The following is a 14,798-nucleotide window of genomic DNA, read 5'->3' as shown; positions in this document are numbered from 1 at the left end:
TTCTAAATGCTAAGAGGAGTAGCGCTGAATAAAAAGGGGACATAATCCGTACCTTGAAATCGTAATCTCAAACACTAATAATATTCACAAGCGAGCAGCTAAATTTCCGATCCCCAATCTAAATAACAAAATAAAATTTATTACAAACATACATTTTCTTGTTTAAACTCACTTATTTATTAATATATTTATTTATTCCCATGGCATATGAACACATGTACTATCCGAGAGCAACCCACTAGTCCTAAATACTTATACTATATTAAATTATACTTCCTGGAGTCCTTGACTTGGTTTTCAACATATGCTAGTTACATAAATGGCCACCTAATATATTATAATATTAATAAATATGATTACCGCAACATAACTATCTATGACTTGAATTTAATAATTAAAACAAACTCAAGCTTTGATCCTATTACCTCGTACAAATCATATGGTTAGTTTGGCACCTTAATATTGAACAACATGCTAAAGTCTCAATATCATATAAAATCATCAATACATAAATTTACACATAATAGCAAGTAGTAAAATTAATATAATATATATGATGTACCCATGAGACGTGTCAAAACAGAGCATAGGTTCCTCAATTTTGTGTTGGTTTAGCAAACTAATTTGATAATTACAACCATATATAATAATGGATTAAAATTTGTTATAAACTATAAATAATATATATATATATATATTTAATCATCGGATTCAATAATAGCATAGATATAGCCCTTAATAGAACCACACATTAATATGTGATCAAATAGGTAAATAAAAAGAAATATAAAATAAGCATCAGATGTATTGTACACATGTATTATAATAGCATAATTAAACTTGAATTATATGATAGGAACAAAAGCATGGTAAATAAGATTATCTTTTGTGTAAGTGTATGAATGACACAACCCCTCTCTCTTGCCTGAATGCTCCCTCGTGAGTCCCTCTACGCTTTGTTATTTACTCAGGCGGCCCTCTCTTCAATTTCTTTAGGTTATTATAAATATAAAATATGAGGGTGATATAAATACGCATATGACTCTAAACTTTAGTTTCTTTTATAAACCTTTTCTCAGTAAAGAATATAATAGAATTACGTATTCTAATTCTAATCCAAGTCCTATTATTATTATTATTATTATTATTATTATTATTATTATTATTATATCATGAATATTACATATATGCTTGTTTATAGGTCTTCACTGAGTACCAGGACTGTCTCCTCTAGCCACAATCTCTTCATCAGAATCTTCATCGTTCTCTTTATGTGCCTTCTCTTTATTCTTCTTATTTTCAACATTCATAGCAACATCCTCGTTATTCTCTGCATTTTCATCATTAAATTTCACTCATTTCTTAGCATTGCTGGTATTGCTACAACTTGAAGCAGTCAATCCTTTTCGAATGACTATGTGGTTTTTGGAACTTTTTAGGAGAATAAGGACCAATCAGATACTGATATTCTAGCAGTCACATAATTATTAGATGTCAAAGTAAGGTTTTCGGAGGGGGGAAATCTAGGACTTCTTCTAACAGTTAAGTTCTTAAATATTATATTAGGTGATATAGGAGGTGGCGGTAGGTTAAACTAGGTAGTAGTATTTTTGTTTTTTAGGTTTTGAGTTTTGTTTTGGCTTTGGTTTAGGTTTAGCTTTAGGATTAGGTGTATTTGTGGCAGGGTCAATTGAGGTATCATGAAGATCATCCAGTGAAGGGAGTCTCTTTTCATCCTCTACAGTTTTATCAACCATAACCTTTTTATCATTATTTCTTCTCAAATTAAATACCAATCTATATAAAGAATTGGGTTTAAATGTAGTTTCAACCCATATCACAATCGGAATTTTAGCAGACAACTAATCAAACATTTTCATTAGTTTAACATCACTCTCTAATTGTTTGCGCTTCATATCATAAGTGTAAGAGAAAGTTGGGTAAGAATAATCTAATTTAAGACCCATTTCTTTAACCGCGTCTACATACTCAAGCACTATATCCAACGAAGTACATTTATCCATTTCCATCTTAAAATCTAAAGTTTTTCCCCTTCAATCAAACCTTAATATCTTATCCTCACCCATTCTGAAAATTAAAAAAAATCTCATTTACAAAGCATTCAGAATGCCCAAAACGACATGATTCGATGATATACATACACACACTCATATATATAGACATAGAAGTACACATATATATACGCATATATACACAGTCACATATATACACACGGATCCACACTTACATTACTCGATGATAAGAGATACACAGATACACACATATACATACATGTATTATGAGCGTAGTGGAGATGAATCAATAATAAGATACCTCACTTGATTGAACAATTGAACTCATAATTTCTCTTTTCTACAAACCCTAATTTTCTAAAAGCCCCCGATTATTTCCCTCAATTATGATACCCTCATTTAGTATGTACTTATATTTTTTATTAGTAATAATATTTTCAAAATAATATTTTTTATAAGGTTAAATTATTTGACTTAAACGTTTGGTTAAATATTGTTAACGGGAAGGGTATAACGGATAATATTCCAATACTTTGAGGATACCATTTGGAAGACAATTACTTTTGAAGTATTATTCAGAAAAGTCAAAAGTACATGGGTACCAATTAGAATTTTTTCTACATTTTTTCTTTCTCTCTCGTCTCACTACCTTACCAAAAATAATATTTTTTAATATATTTCTTGTCCTCCATGCCCAGACCATATGTATACAAATGACCGGGACGAGGAGAATAGTAAATAATTTCAAATACCCCTAATTTAAATAATAAAACATAAATAACAGACCAACCAGAATTTCTGATATGTTCGTTTATTGTATGATACGAGACTATAAACCGTATGATACACGGTTTTTAAATTGTTATTTTATTATTTTTATATTATAATTTTATTAATTATATTTATTAAAAAAGGTCAGTATGCTTAATAATTATATTTAAATATTAATTTAATTGAAATAGCTATTTACAATAATTAGGCGTGTGAAAATAGGTAAATAATTTTTTTAAATAGTTAGAATCATTAAATTAGGTTTTAATATATATCGGTTCATAAATTGGCTTAAGAAAATATATTTTAAAAAATATAGATTCGTCAAGCAAAATAAGTTATGTATTTTAGTTAAAATATTTTAATTTATGATTACTCAAGTCGTTGATGTAATTCAAACCTTAAATTATATTATGATAACTTTTAGTATTATATGAAACAGTTATCATCAATTTGATTCAATAAATTCAACAGTTGGTAATTGAGTGATCAAATTACTAATGACCAGACTAGTAACAAAACTTTTAATGTCTCATATTTAATATAATAGTATAGATGATTATGAAATATAAGACATACGTAGTCCCCTCTAGTTTTATGTATGTATTATTTTATATTCATATATCTAGTTTGAATATTTTGTGATTAAATTGATCAAGTTTCGATTAAAATTTTAAATTTTTTTATTAATTTAAAAAAAACTTTAAATTACGATCTAGAAAAAGTGTTAGGTATGGAGTGTAACACAGAAGGGGTGAATGTATTTTCTTGTTTTATTGACGAATTGTGAATGTTTTTGACTTGTGGAACTAAATAGCAAGATGTATTTATAGTGACAAAAGACTATATGTAAACACACAAATAATCTATCAAAAACTCACTTGATTTGTATTAAACGAAACTTATTTTGCTATAAATCTGTGTTCTTACAAAATAAGAACTCAACTACTCCTCTTGAGAGAATTATAAGATTTTCTAGATCTGTTTGTTACACCTAAACAAAGGACACGTGACATGTGTTTATAGATCAATATGCACGGTTTACAGAACGTGCACTAAAATAGACTAACAAGTTTTTTTAAACTTCTTTGTCTGTTTCTATTTCTAGTGCAGCATAGTTGTGTAGAATCTACTAGGTCTGTGACCTTCCTTTTTCAAGTTCATATTGGCCCTTGATCTTGTATTCTTCAAGCTGTATTTGTAAGTTTTCCAATGTAGTGATAGAATTGTTTGTTAACTGATAATCTTGGATATTCAAGTTATCTGTATTCTGAATTCTGAAGTTATTTGTCGAGATCTCATTTATTGTGTAGAGATGTCACATATCGATAAGTAAAATGACTTAGCGATATCTCCAGTTCTCTACACAGGCTTTTGACTTGTCGAGGTCTCCAGTTCTCTACATAAGCTTTTGACTTGTCGATATCTCCAGTTCTGTACATAAGCTTTTGACTTGTCGATATCTCCAGTTCTCTACATAAACTTTTGACTTGTCGATATCTCCAATTCACTACATAAGCTTTTGACCTGTCGATATCTCCAGTTCTCTACAAGTAGAATGACTTGTCGATATCTCTAGGGACTTCTCTACAGGCCATTTGTGACTTCTCGACATACATCTTTATATTTTTTGATCTATGACTTGTCGATATATGACTTAGAATTTTTTCCTAGAATGATATATTCAACTCCAAACTTCTACACTTCTCTCTGAGGCATGATCATGATTGATCTTCTTCCATAGTTTATTCCTTAGCTTGATGGATATTCACAGAAAAATCTTCCAGTCTAATCTACTTAGCATTTTTACAGACTCAAAAAATACAATTATAGAATAAAATGGGAGTATCATACAACTTATTCGTAGGGTTATCAAAGTTACTTAGTCTTGTTATATACAGGCATGTCTTGCACAACAAAAAGTATAAACTTTTAGGAAATATCAAACTGGTTTATTTAATAAATTATGGTTTGCATCAGATTAATAGAGAAAAATGTTCCCTCTTTAAACATGTCATACAACCATAAACTTGCAATCTTTATTTTGGAAAGCTACCAATTTTGAAAATAATCATGCAATAGAATAAGATAGAGAGTAAGAAATCATATTACTGTTAGTCGCTAAACACGCGCTAATAATACACGCAAGTATACGAGTTCGCAAGTAGTATAGAATCTTTTCTAGTTCGTTCCCACAGAGACTGTATTGGTTAACTAATTATTTCATGCACTTAAGCAACAATGTATGGTTATTATTCAATGCTAAGACGATAACAATTGGGTTGTTTATAACTAAGAATTAAGCTAACAATTATACTAAGAGAATAAGTTTGGTTGAAATAATATATATGACAAACATGGGATTCTAACTTCATTAAATACTTCATTCAATAGCCTTATTGTTCTTAACCTTAACATGCAATGGTGATGATATTAATCAGACAACACGAAACTAATAAACGCCAACTTTCGTTGCACGAGTACCATACTACCAGACATCTACAAAAGAGATAGAAGCTGAATAAATACCAATTATATTGAGACCCTATATGTCTATAGAATTTGACAACATAACGGTTTAAGTACAAGTTATCTATCTTGATTACATAGGGCAAGTAAGATGGCTAAAATTACCTACGAATCATGCATAACAAATACATGAACCTATGCTAGCATGGCAAGTTCTAAATCCTTAAATTCACTGTCGCTTCATTAAGAATTAACACACTATCTTATAAGTTCGCGACGCTCATAAGACAAATACGCACAACCAATACTAGGTTATCATACAATCACCACACACTAAGGCATCGAAACAATTTAACTAAAGAAATCCATAAATAAATCCGCTAAAACCCCACGATAAAGATTAGCCCATAATCGGACTCATCATCAACGTGGGTTCCGATGAAAGCATGGTATAACAAACGTAGTCTTTATAACGAATAAATAAAACTAAGTATAAAACAAGATTAAGGTTCACAAGTAAGAAAAATAGCTTCAAAATACAACTTAAAACAAAGATTCAAAAGTAAAAACAAGATCTTCTTCGTCCTCGTTGAATTGTGCTAATACGGTCTTCATACGGCTCTCCTTGATATGTCTCTAGCTTGATATAGCTTGATTATTTTTATTAAAAATGACCTAGAGATGTTTATATAGCAGCCCCATACAGTGTAGAATTCTTTCTCTCAGAAACCAAGTAGAAACAGGAATCTGTCATCCCGACACGGTGCGACCGCGCGCTTGATCAGCGCGGGCGCGCTGGCTTTCTGTACTTTGGGTGCGGCCGCACGCTTGATTAGCGCGGGCGCGCTGGGCTTCTACCAGAACTTGAATTCTTCATTTTTTTTGCAGCTTCGAGCCGACTTTCAATGAGCTTTTATTCCAACACCACCTTGACACCAAATTAGCACCAAAATAATGCTAATTCACTTGATTATCTAGATAATGCCTGAAATGCAAAAACACGTTAAAGCACTTAAAAACTTGAGTACAAACGCATCAATTCAAAGCTTATTAGAGCATTATAAAGTGTCATAAATGCCACTCAACATACCCCCAAACTTGAATCGATGCTTGTCCTCAAGCATAAACAGACTCAAAGAACAAGAAAATAAAAATGCATGAATGCAACTAAATAAATACAACGATCCCCAAAGAATAACTAAACCAACCAACAAGCAACACCTCAGCAAATGCAATTATTCGCATAAAGATCAATCAAATCTCATAAATCAACCTACAAACCAGAGACGTGTGTGTGTGGAGATGCTTATAGATATACCATCGCAACTAGATCGACAATCATGACTCACTACTTATCAAAACAATCACAAGTTAATAAATAGAATAAAAGCTAGACTCAAAATAACTTATAACACTTCAATTCTTATATCGGAGTTTAACATGGATTCATGCTTTTATTCACAATAAAACAACACAAGTATGCTTATTTGATTGTGCAATGTGTGAGGTCCACAAAAGACTTATACAATAGTACTCATGTAGCGAGCTTTAGGTTAGCGGATCCCGGACTATAAAAGCCTTAGGTCACTAGGCACGAAGTCCCCTAAGAACTTAATAACTCGAGTACTAAAGAGCCCACTCATGATCAATTATACATAACACTTATTTTTTTTTCTTTTTCTTTTTTTTTCAACGAATTTCTGAACGAGTGTGTTTCGCTCCATCTCGCTCAACCCTACACTACTCATATAAATATAAGCCAGCTACTAGCCATTTGACACATAGCCACATAACTAGCAATGAAATCCAATTTTCTCCAATTTTTAAATATCCATGTCTTTTATTATTAAGAGAATATCCTAAATTCTAAATATAAACAAGCGATTAACCTTGACAAACAAACAAACCATGATCATGCTCTAGCACTCTAGCAACCTATAAGACTTAGTAAAATACAAGTATCTCTAGCATTCATATCAATCCAATAAGACTCAACATCACTAAATACGACATCACCACACTAGCATCAATATCACCAATTAATCGGAAAATTATCTGAGGGATCATATTATAATGCAAATGCATAAAAATTACATGAACAAAATATCATAAAAACTACCAAAAAAAAACTACATGGCAAAATATGCAAACTATATGATCTAAACTATCATAAATCATGCAACTATATGTGACTCACACAAAACTATATTCCTTCAACTACTACCCCCAAAATTAAAATATTCATTGTCCTCGGTGAAGGTAATAGTAAGGAATTCAGGCAAACCTACTGTGAATCAGAATCCTCACCCTCAACGGGTGGAGTGTCAGGCGTGTCTGGAGGCCGATACATGGAATCCTCACCAAAAACTGGCCACTGGATGTCAACTTCGGTGGCTCTAAATATTGTCCCAAGTGCCTGGGTGAGATCGTGTGCAAACCAACTATGGATGTCGTGCATCGCATCCATCCTTCTAGCTAGATGCCTATACTGCGTCGAACTCAGCCTAGCTCCAACCTATACTGCCTCATGTTGCTGCTGTTGCTACGATCCTGATGTTCCAGCCTCCTCTCCTAACTGAGCTCTCCAAGCTGCTCTACTTGCTTGCTGCGTACCACCAGCATAAATCTGATCGCGGGGCACACCTTTTGGCAGATGATCAAATATGTAACCAAGCCCCTTAGGATCGGGCTTACCTCCTCTATACTCAACCATGTTGTGCAGCGTAGAACTATCAATAGGATCACTGGGAAGCTGTAGCTGCTCATGTGCGGGCCAATGAACACCAACTACCACGCACAACTTCGTTACAACGAACGCATACGGAATAACACCTATAGTACCTCCTCTCAAGAATCTTAGAATTCCCTGATATATCACCATCCCCAAATCAATGTAATCACCCTGCAGAATCCCCTAAAGCAGACAAGCACGCTCCACAGTAATCTCATGCACATACGAAGATGGCATGATATTAGCACAAATAAACGAGTTCTAAACCCATGCAAAACTGTTGATGCACGAAGTAGGGAATGTGGAGTAATCAGTATTTCCCCTCTTGAACTTCCAATGAGTCTCAGGCACACACAGAGTAGCAATGATAAGATCCAAATCAAAGTCCTCCGGAGTCTTATCGTTCCAAGTATCCTGACCCACCTTCCTCGTAGGCTGCTCAATCATCGTCCTGGTAGCATCAGCACTGTACTCTACAGTCCTCCCCCTCACCACCATGAAGCCATTCTTCTCCGCCTTGGCGTTCGTATAGAACTCCCGCACAACACTCATGGGCACAGCAGCAGGCGCCTCACAAAAATAAACCCACCTCATTTCGAGAATCATCTCTAACAGCTTACCATCCTTTCCTGATGGCGGAAAACCCTGCTCCTTAGCAATAGGCTTCGAGAGAAGCCTCGTGTACTCCTCCTCAGCCTCAGGAGTAGATAATATGGGCCTCAAACCACCCGCAGATGAAGAATCTGTGGTGTTGCTACCAACTTGTGTTCTTTGCCTCTTGGGTGCCATCAGGTTTGAAGAAGAGAGACTAAAAGCTTATGTGTTTAGAGAGAATTTGTGTTTGAGAGTTTGTGAATTGGTGGAGAAGTTGTGTATAAGTGTATGTATTTATAGGTGGAGAGGTGTGAATTCTTTAAGGAATAGAAGTGGAAATTGATTGTGGGAATCGTTAGAATAATGGGTTTGATTTGGAGAGGGAATTATAGGATGTGGAAGAGTAAAAATCGGGTTGGAATTGATTTTTGAGTAAAAATCCCGAAGTTACCTTGTAAACTGCTGTTTTTATTTTATTTTTTCGAACAGGGACCCGGCGCGACCGCGCGCTTATTCCGTGGAAAACCGGCGCGGCTGCGCGCTAGATCAGCGCGGGCGTGCTTGGTTACTTGAAAAACGGCGCGGTCGCGCTCACATCGCTAGCTCGACGTAGAACCTTGAGCTCAAATGGACAATAAAAATGGCACTAACCACCTCACGGTTTGCCGTGCAACCATAGTAATACTTCAACCTCTGACCATTTACCTTGAATGCTTGGCCCAGATCATTCTCAAAAAATTTCACCGCTCCATGTGAAAACACAGTTTTGATTATAAAGGGCCCTAACCACCTTGATTTCAACTTTCCAGGAAAAAGACGGAGATGAGAGTTGAACAAAAGAACTTGTTGTCCGGGCACAAATGATTTGAGCACTAGACCCCAGTCGTGCCACCTCTTAACTTTCTCCTTGTATATTTTGTTGTTCTCATAAGCTTGAAGTCGAAATTCGTCGAGTTCATTCAATTGAAGCATCCTCTTCTTTCCAGCTGCATCCAAGTCAAGATTCAATTTCTTCAAAGCCCAATAAGCCTTATGCTCGAGCTCCACAGGCAAATGACACCCCTTACCATAAACCAACTGAAACGGCGACATTCCCAATGAAGTCTTATATGTTGTTCTATACGCCCAAACAGATTCATCAAGCTTCAAAGACCAATCTTTCCTTGATGGACACACGACCTTCTCCAAAATGCGCTTGATCTCTCTGTTAGACACCTCAGCTTGACCATTTGTCTGAGGATGATAAGCCGTAGTAATGCGATGATTCACATTATACATTTTCATCATAGCAATGAACTTGCGATTGCAAAAATGCGACCCCTCATCACTGATTATGACTCTTGGAGTTCCAAACCTTGTGAATATCTACTTGTGAAGAAAATTAAGCACCACTTTCGCATCGTTAATTGGAAACACCTTAACTTCCACCCATTTTGACACGTAATCAACCGCCAATAAGATATACTGATTGTTACAAGATGAGACAAATGGCCCCATTAAGTCAATTCCCCAAACATCGAAGACCTCAACCTCGAGAAGCACATTAAGAGGCATCTCATCCCTCTTAGACGTATTTTTTAGTCCCTAACAATGTAGCAAGAATTACAGAAGGGGGGTTGAATGTAATTCTTATAAACTTTTTCTTGAACTATAAAATGTTCTAACTCAAACTATATATATAAGTGTTTTGATTTGCAAGGTGCGAAATCACAAGTTAAATAAATCAAAAACACAAAGTAATAAAGACAAAAGTCTTTAAAACTTTCTGGTGGATTTGAAAGTATCCACCAGAGATATATATGTATATCGAATTAAGAACTCTGTAAAGAACAAATTGTCTCACAGCTGCTTTACAAGTGAACAAACAAACTATAGAGAAATTCTTAACAGTTACAGCTTTTTCTATTTCTCTTCTAAAAGTGTTTGCTTAGTTGTTTGTTCTACTAGCTACACTTGGTTTATATATCACCAAGTTTACATAGTAAAAACACAAGATAATAAAACAAAATTATCAAGTCTAACTCTATGCTGCTTCACTACTCTATTCCAGCATCTTTGAAAACCTTCTTAACTTGCATGGAAATGGTAACGCTACTTTGTTCTTCATTTCCTGTTAAACAGGCTGCCCCATTCCTTTTGCAAAAACCCAACGCATGTGACTGTGTTGTCACTGTCAACAGATGTTTGAATTGATCATCCGTCGGGTATATGCTTGACATCCGTCGGGTTGTCTTGTTGATCATCCGTTGGGTAGCTTTATTAATCATCCGTCGGGTAGCCATTTATTACTTGACTCCATTTCATTTATGCAGAATTACAAGACATCTTATATTTACATTTAATCAACCTATTATGCACATCTGCTAGCAGTCTACATGACTCATAAGCTACTACAGAATCTAAACAAAGATGTTTGCAGAAATGTGCTACATGACTTATTGTTACATAAGTTACTCACCCGATGGATATCAATTAGTCATCTGTCGGGACTTTATTAAATCATCCATCGGGACTATAATTGATTATCTGTCGGGTGCTACATTTTTCACTAAGTTAAATCTACTAAGGTGTTTTGTTAATGTAATCATCAATTTCACAACATATTCTCAACAATCTCCCCCAATTTATGTCTACTAGAATTGTAGCCATAAATTAAGAGAAACTTGATGATAACAAAATACCCTAAAAATACAAATTTAAAAGGTAGTAGATAAAACTAAAAAGTGCTACAATATTTACTGAAGAATTTCAAGACAAAGTGTACAAAGATTTGCTCACCGTCATTTTCAAGGTGCTCCTCTAGTCTGAGCAGATTGATCTATTTCCTTGATGTTTTGGATTTTTTTCCAAGCTTCCTGTTGTTTTTTTCTATCTGATTTTGGAGCTGTCTGTGAAATTCAAGTTCATCAGGTTCTGACAGATCTAGCATTTCTTGCATTTTCAGTAGAGTCTCATTGCTAGAGATGCATAGCTGGTCCTCTAGTCTGAAGAATCTTCTAACTCCCTTATTATCAAAGAATTCCATCATCCAGTAGGGACTTAGATGCACTCTACTTCCTGTGTAAGGAATAGTTAAAGTCTTTGGGAGTGCATCTTTGGATCTAATACTCCTCAGTTCTTCAATCTTCTTTAGAACTAGTCTTCTAGCTGTTACATTGAATCCAAATTTCTTCCTGAAAGATGAATAGATTTTTATCAGTATAGATTGGCTCTCTTGAAGAATCTTGTGAAGTGGCCATGTCCTCTCTTTTCCTGCCTTGTACTTGAATACTAGCCTTTCAGGTAGCTTCCTGTAAGCATCAATCCCTCTAACTTCTTCCAGTTCATCTAGATAGAGGTTTAGATCAGAAAATTCCTTGATGTCACAGATGTACATGATGTCTCCCTTGTTGACCTTTGTTTGAGCTTTTGTTAGGGATTTGGATCTGAGAGTTGAGGGCTTCACTTTCTTGACTGCTCTGGTCTTTATTTTCTTTGGTTTCATGAAATAAGGTAAATTGAGTTCAGGAATTGGTAGACTCTCCCAGTCTATTGGCTCATCCTTTGGATTGATAGGTTCACCATGAAAATTCTTGGATGGATCTATCTTGAATTCTTCATGTGCCACAAAGGGCATGGATGTTTGAGTTATTGTAAAGGTAAACTCTTTGGGAAAGTTATTTTCCATCTCCTCATCACTGAAATCCAATTTTCTCTTAGAAGGAAGCTTGTATCTGAATTTTCTTTTCTTTTGAGGTGCTTCTTATATTTTCTGATCTTTAGATTCAGTGATTTCAGATGGTTATTCAGGAATTTGTTGTGTGGGTTTCACAGCTTGTAACTTGGCCAAGATAGCAGCTTGCTCCTTCTTTTGTTTGAGCTTTTTAGCATCTAGAGCAGCTTGCTTCTTTTCTTTCTTCAAACTTGCCTTTTTTTCCCTTTTTGCTTCAACAAATTGAGGGTGTCCAGCCACCACACAAATTTCCTTACCATTTCTGAAAACCTGGGCAATTCTCCTTTTTAGAGCTGAATCTACAGGATCTTTGTAGAATGTTATAGACCTGGCCAATAGCTTCTTCTCATCAGGCTTTGGTGTTTCATACACTGTGTCCAAAGGGTTCTTGAGTGAAGACTTTGGGTAATTCACCTTTGGCTTCATGATTAGATCTTCCTTTGGGGATTTGATGCAGGATGTCTGACCTCTCTCCAGATAGTTCATGCTCATATCATTCACATAAATTTTCCTGACTTGAGAGTGATGAATGACTGATTATTCTGGCTTCTTTGCTAGACCAAATTTCTTTTGAATATCCTCGTCAATTTTCTCCAATTGATTGGACTAAATTGCTTCTTCTCAGCTGCTCTCAAAGTGGTTGCTGCTTCATTTATCAGACCAATGCTATCTGTAGCTGGTGGCTTTGTAAAATTAATTGTTGGCACAATTGCTTTATTTACTTGAATGTTAAGCACTTTTTGCTCCCCCTCACTCCTAGAACTCTTTTTCTCCCTTTTTTTGTTATCAGCAAGTTGAGGAGAGGAGGAGGTCTGTACATCCACCAGTTTCTGAAGCAAGTCTGTTTGTTGAGCTTGGTGTAGATGGATTGTTGTAAGAGAGGCTTCCATAGCAACCATTCTTTTATCCAAGGAATCCACCTTGGTTGCAAGATCAGAATTTTTCCTGAGCTGTCTTTTGATGTCTATAATTGTTGTCTCTGGAAGTCTAGCTTCCAACTTATCATAGATGTCTTTCTTAAGTTAATCAACTTCATTTTTGATTAGAGAAACATTTTGACTTTGTTGGTAGCCTGAAATTTGCTGTAGTTGGAGAGAAGCAAGATGTGCTTGCAGAAGCTTCTTGGTGCTAGCATATGTGGTTGATTGAACTGCAGACTGTGTTTGGCTGATAAGTTGGATGAGTGTGGTCTTAAAATGGTGATCATCACATTGCTTGGAGAAGGCCCATGATGGCATGCTGGATTTGGAACTAGGGCCTAGTTCTCCCCCTATGTCCAATGGCTCTTCTTCACTATCTCCACCTCACCTCCAAAGAATTCTTCTGAACCACCAGTCTCATAATCAACATCACCAGCTGTTGAGGGCAAAACTGTGATGGCATCCTTAGCTCTTTGCATTGACTGTATGGTGTGCACCAAATTGAGCATTCTTTCTACATTGGCATTGCCCTGTCCAACTAGAAGTTGATATGCTGAAACAGGGTGAGTAAATGTCTCAGCATCCAAGGAGGTAGAATCTATAACAGCTTGAGTTTGCTGAGATAGTCCCTCCCTGTTTACATCCTGGACAGTCATTAACTCACTTACAATGGAATCCACCCTTATATCTTCAGTACATGCATTTCTCTTGTTAGGTCACACAACACTATAGAAGGGGATTGAATATAGTGTTTATACAATCAAATCGATTTCAACACAAGTACGTAACAAAGATCAAGTATATTCAAATAAACTCTGTTACAATAGAACTGTTGTTCTCTCAGTGATGAACAATATCACTAAAAGCTACTAGGTTACAATTAATAATGTTCTCGATAATGATAACACATCTAGTATAAACCCTAAGCTGTGTTTATATAGTACACAGTTACAAGATATCTTCTAATTGATATAGAATATAATTCTGCCTCCTAAAATATATCAATCAGATATCTTCTACAAGTCTTCTAGTCCTCTAACTCTTCATGCATATCTTCTTTTGTTTTAGTCCAGATCTTCTCCTGTAAATCAGCCGCATTCCTTATCTGAAGTCTTCCCGCACTTAAGTCCTGATATATATATATATATATCTTCTGACGGCTTAAGTTCTGATATTAAGTTCTGACTTCAGTAAGTTCTAATTTCCGGTAAGTCCTGATAAGTCCTGTTGTTAAGTTCTGAAAACTAAACACAAATCAAATTAGACATGACATCTCAAATATATCTAACAATCTCCCCCAACTTGTAAATTATGAAAAATATACAAGTTAATAGATTTTATGATGTCAAAAACATTTAAGTACAAATGCAATGAGAGTTTAATAAGACAACTAACTACAACTTACAGTCCTTGTAGCTTTAATCAATCTTATTGAGTCAATCTGAATCCAAAGTGATTCTTGACAAAGTTTGATATCAGCTTTTCTTCTTTATTCCTCAGGACTTGAGCTATTGTAGCTTTAACTTGCTTCAATTCTTCATCTTGACTTCCAATCTGGTAGATTGCAG

This window comes from Apium graveolens, chromosome 3, assembly GCF_009905375.1.
Source record: "Apium graveolens cultivar Ventura chromosome 3, ASM990537v1, whole genome shotgun sequence".
Taxonomy (NCBI): Eukaryota; Viridiplantae; Streptophyta; class Magnoliopsida; order Apiales; family Apiaceae; genus Apium; species Apium graveolens.
Note: the sequence above shows the minus strand (reverse complement) of the source record.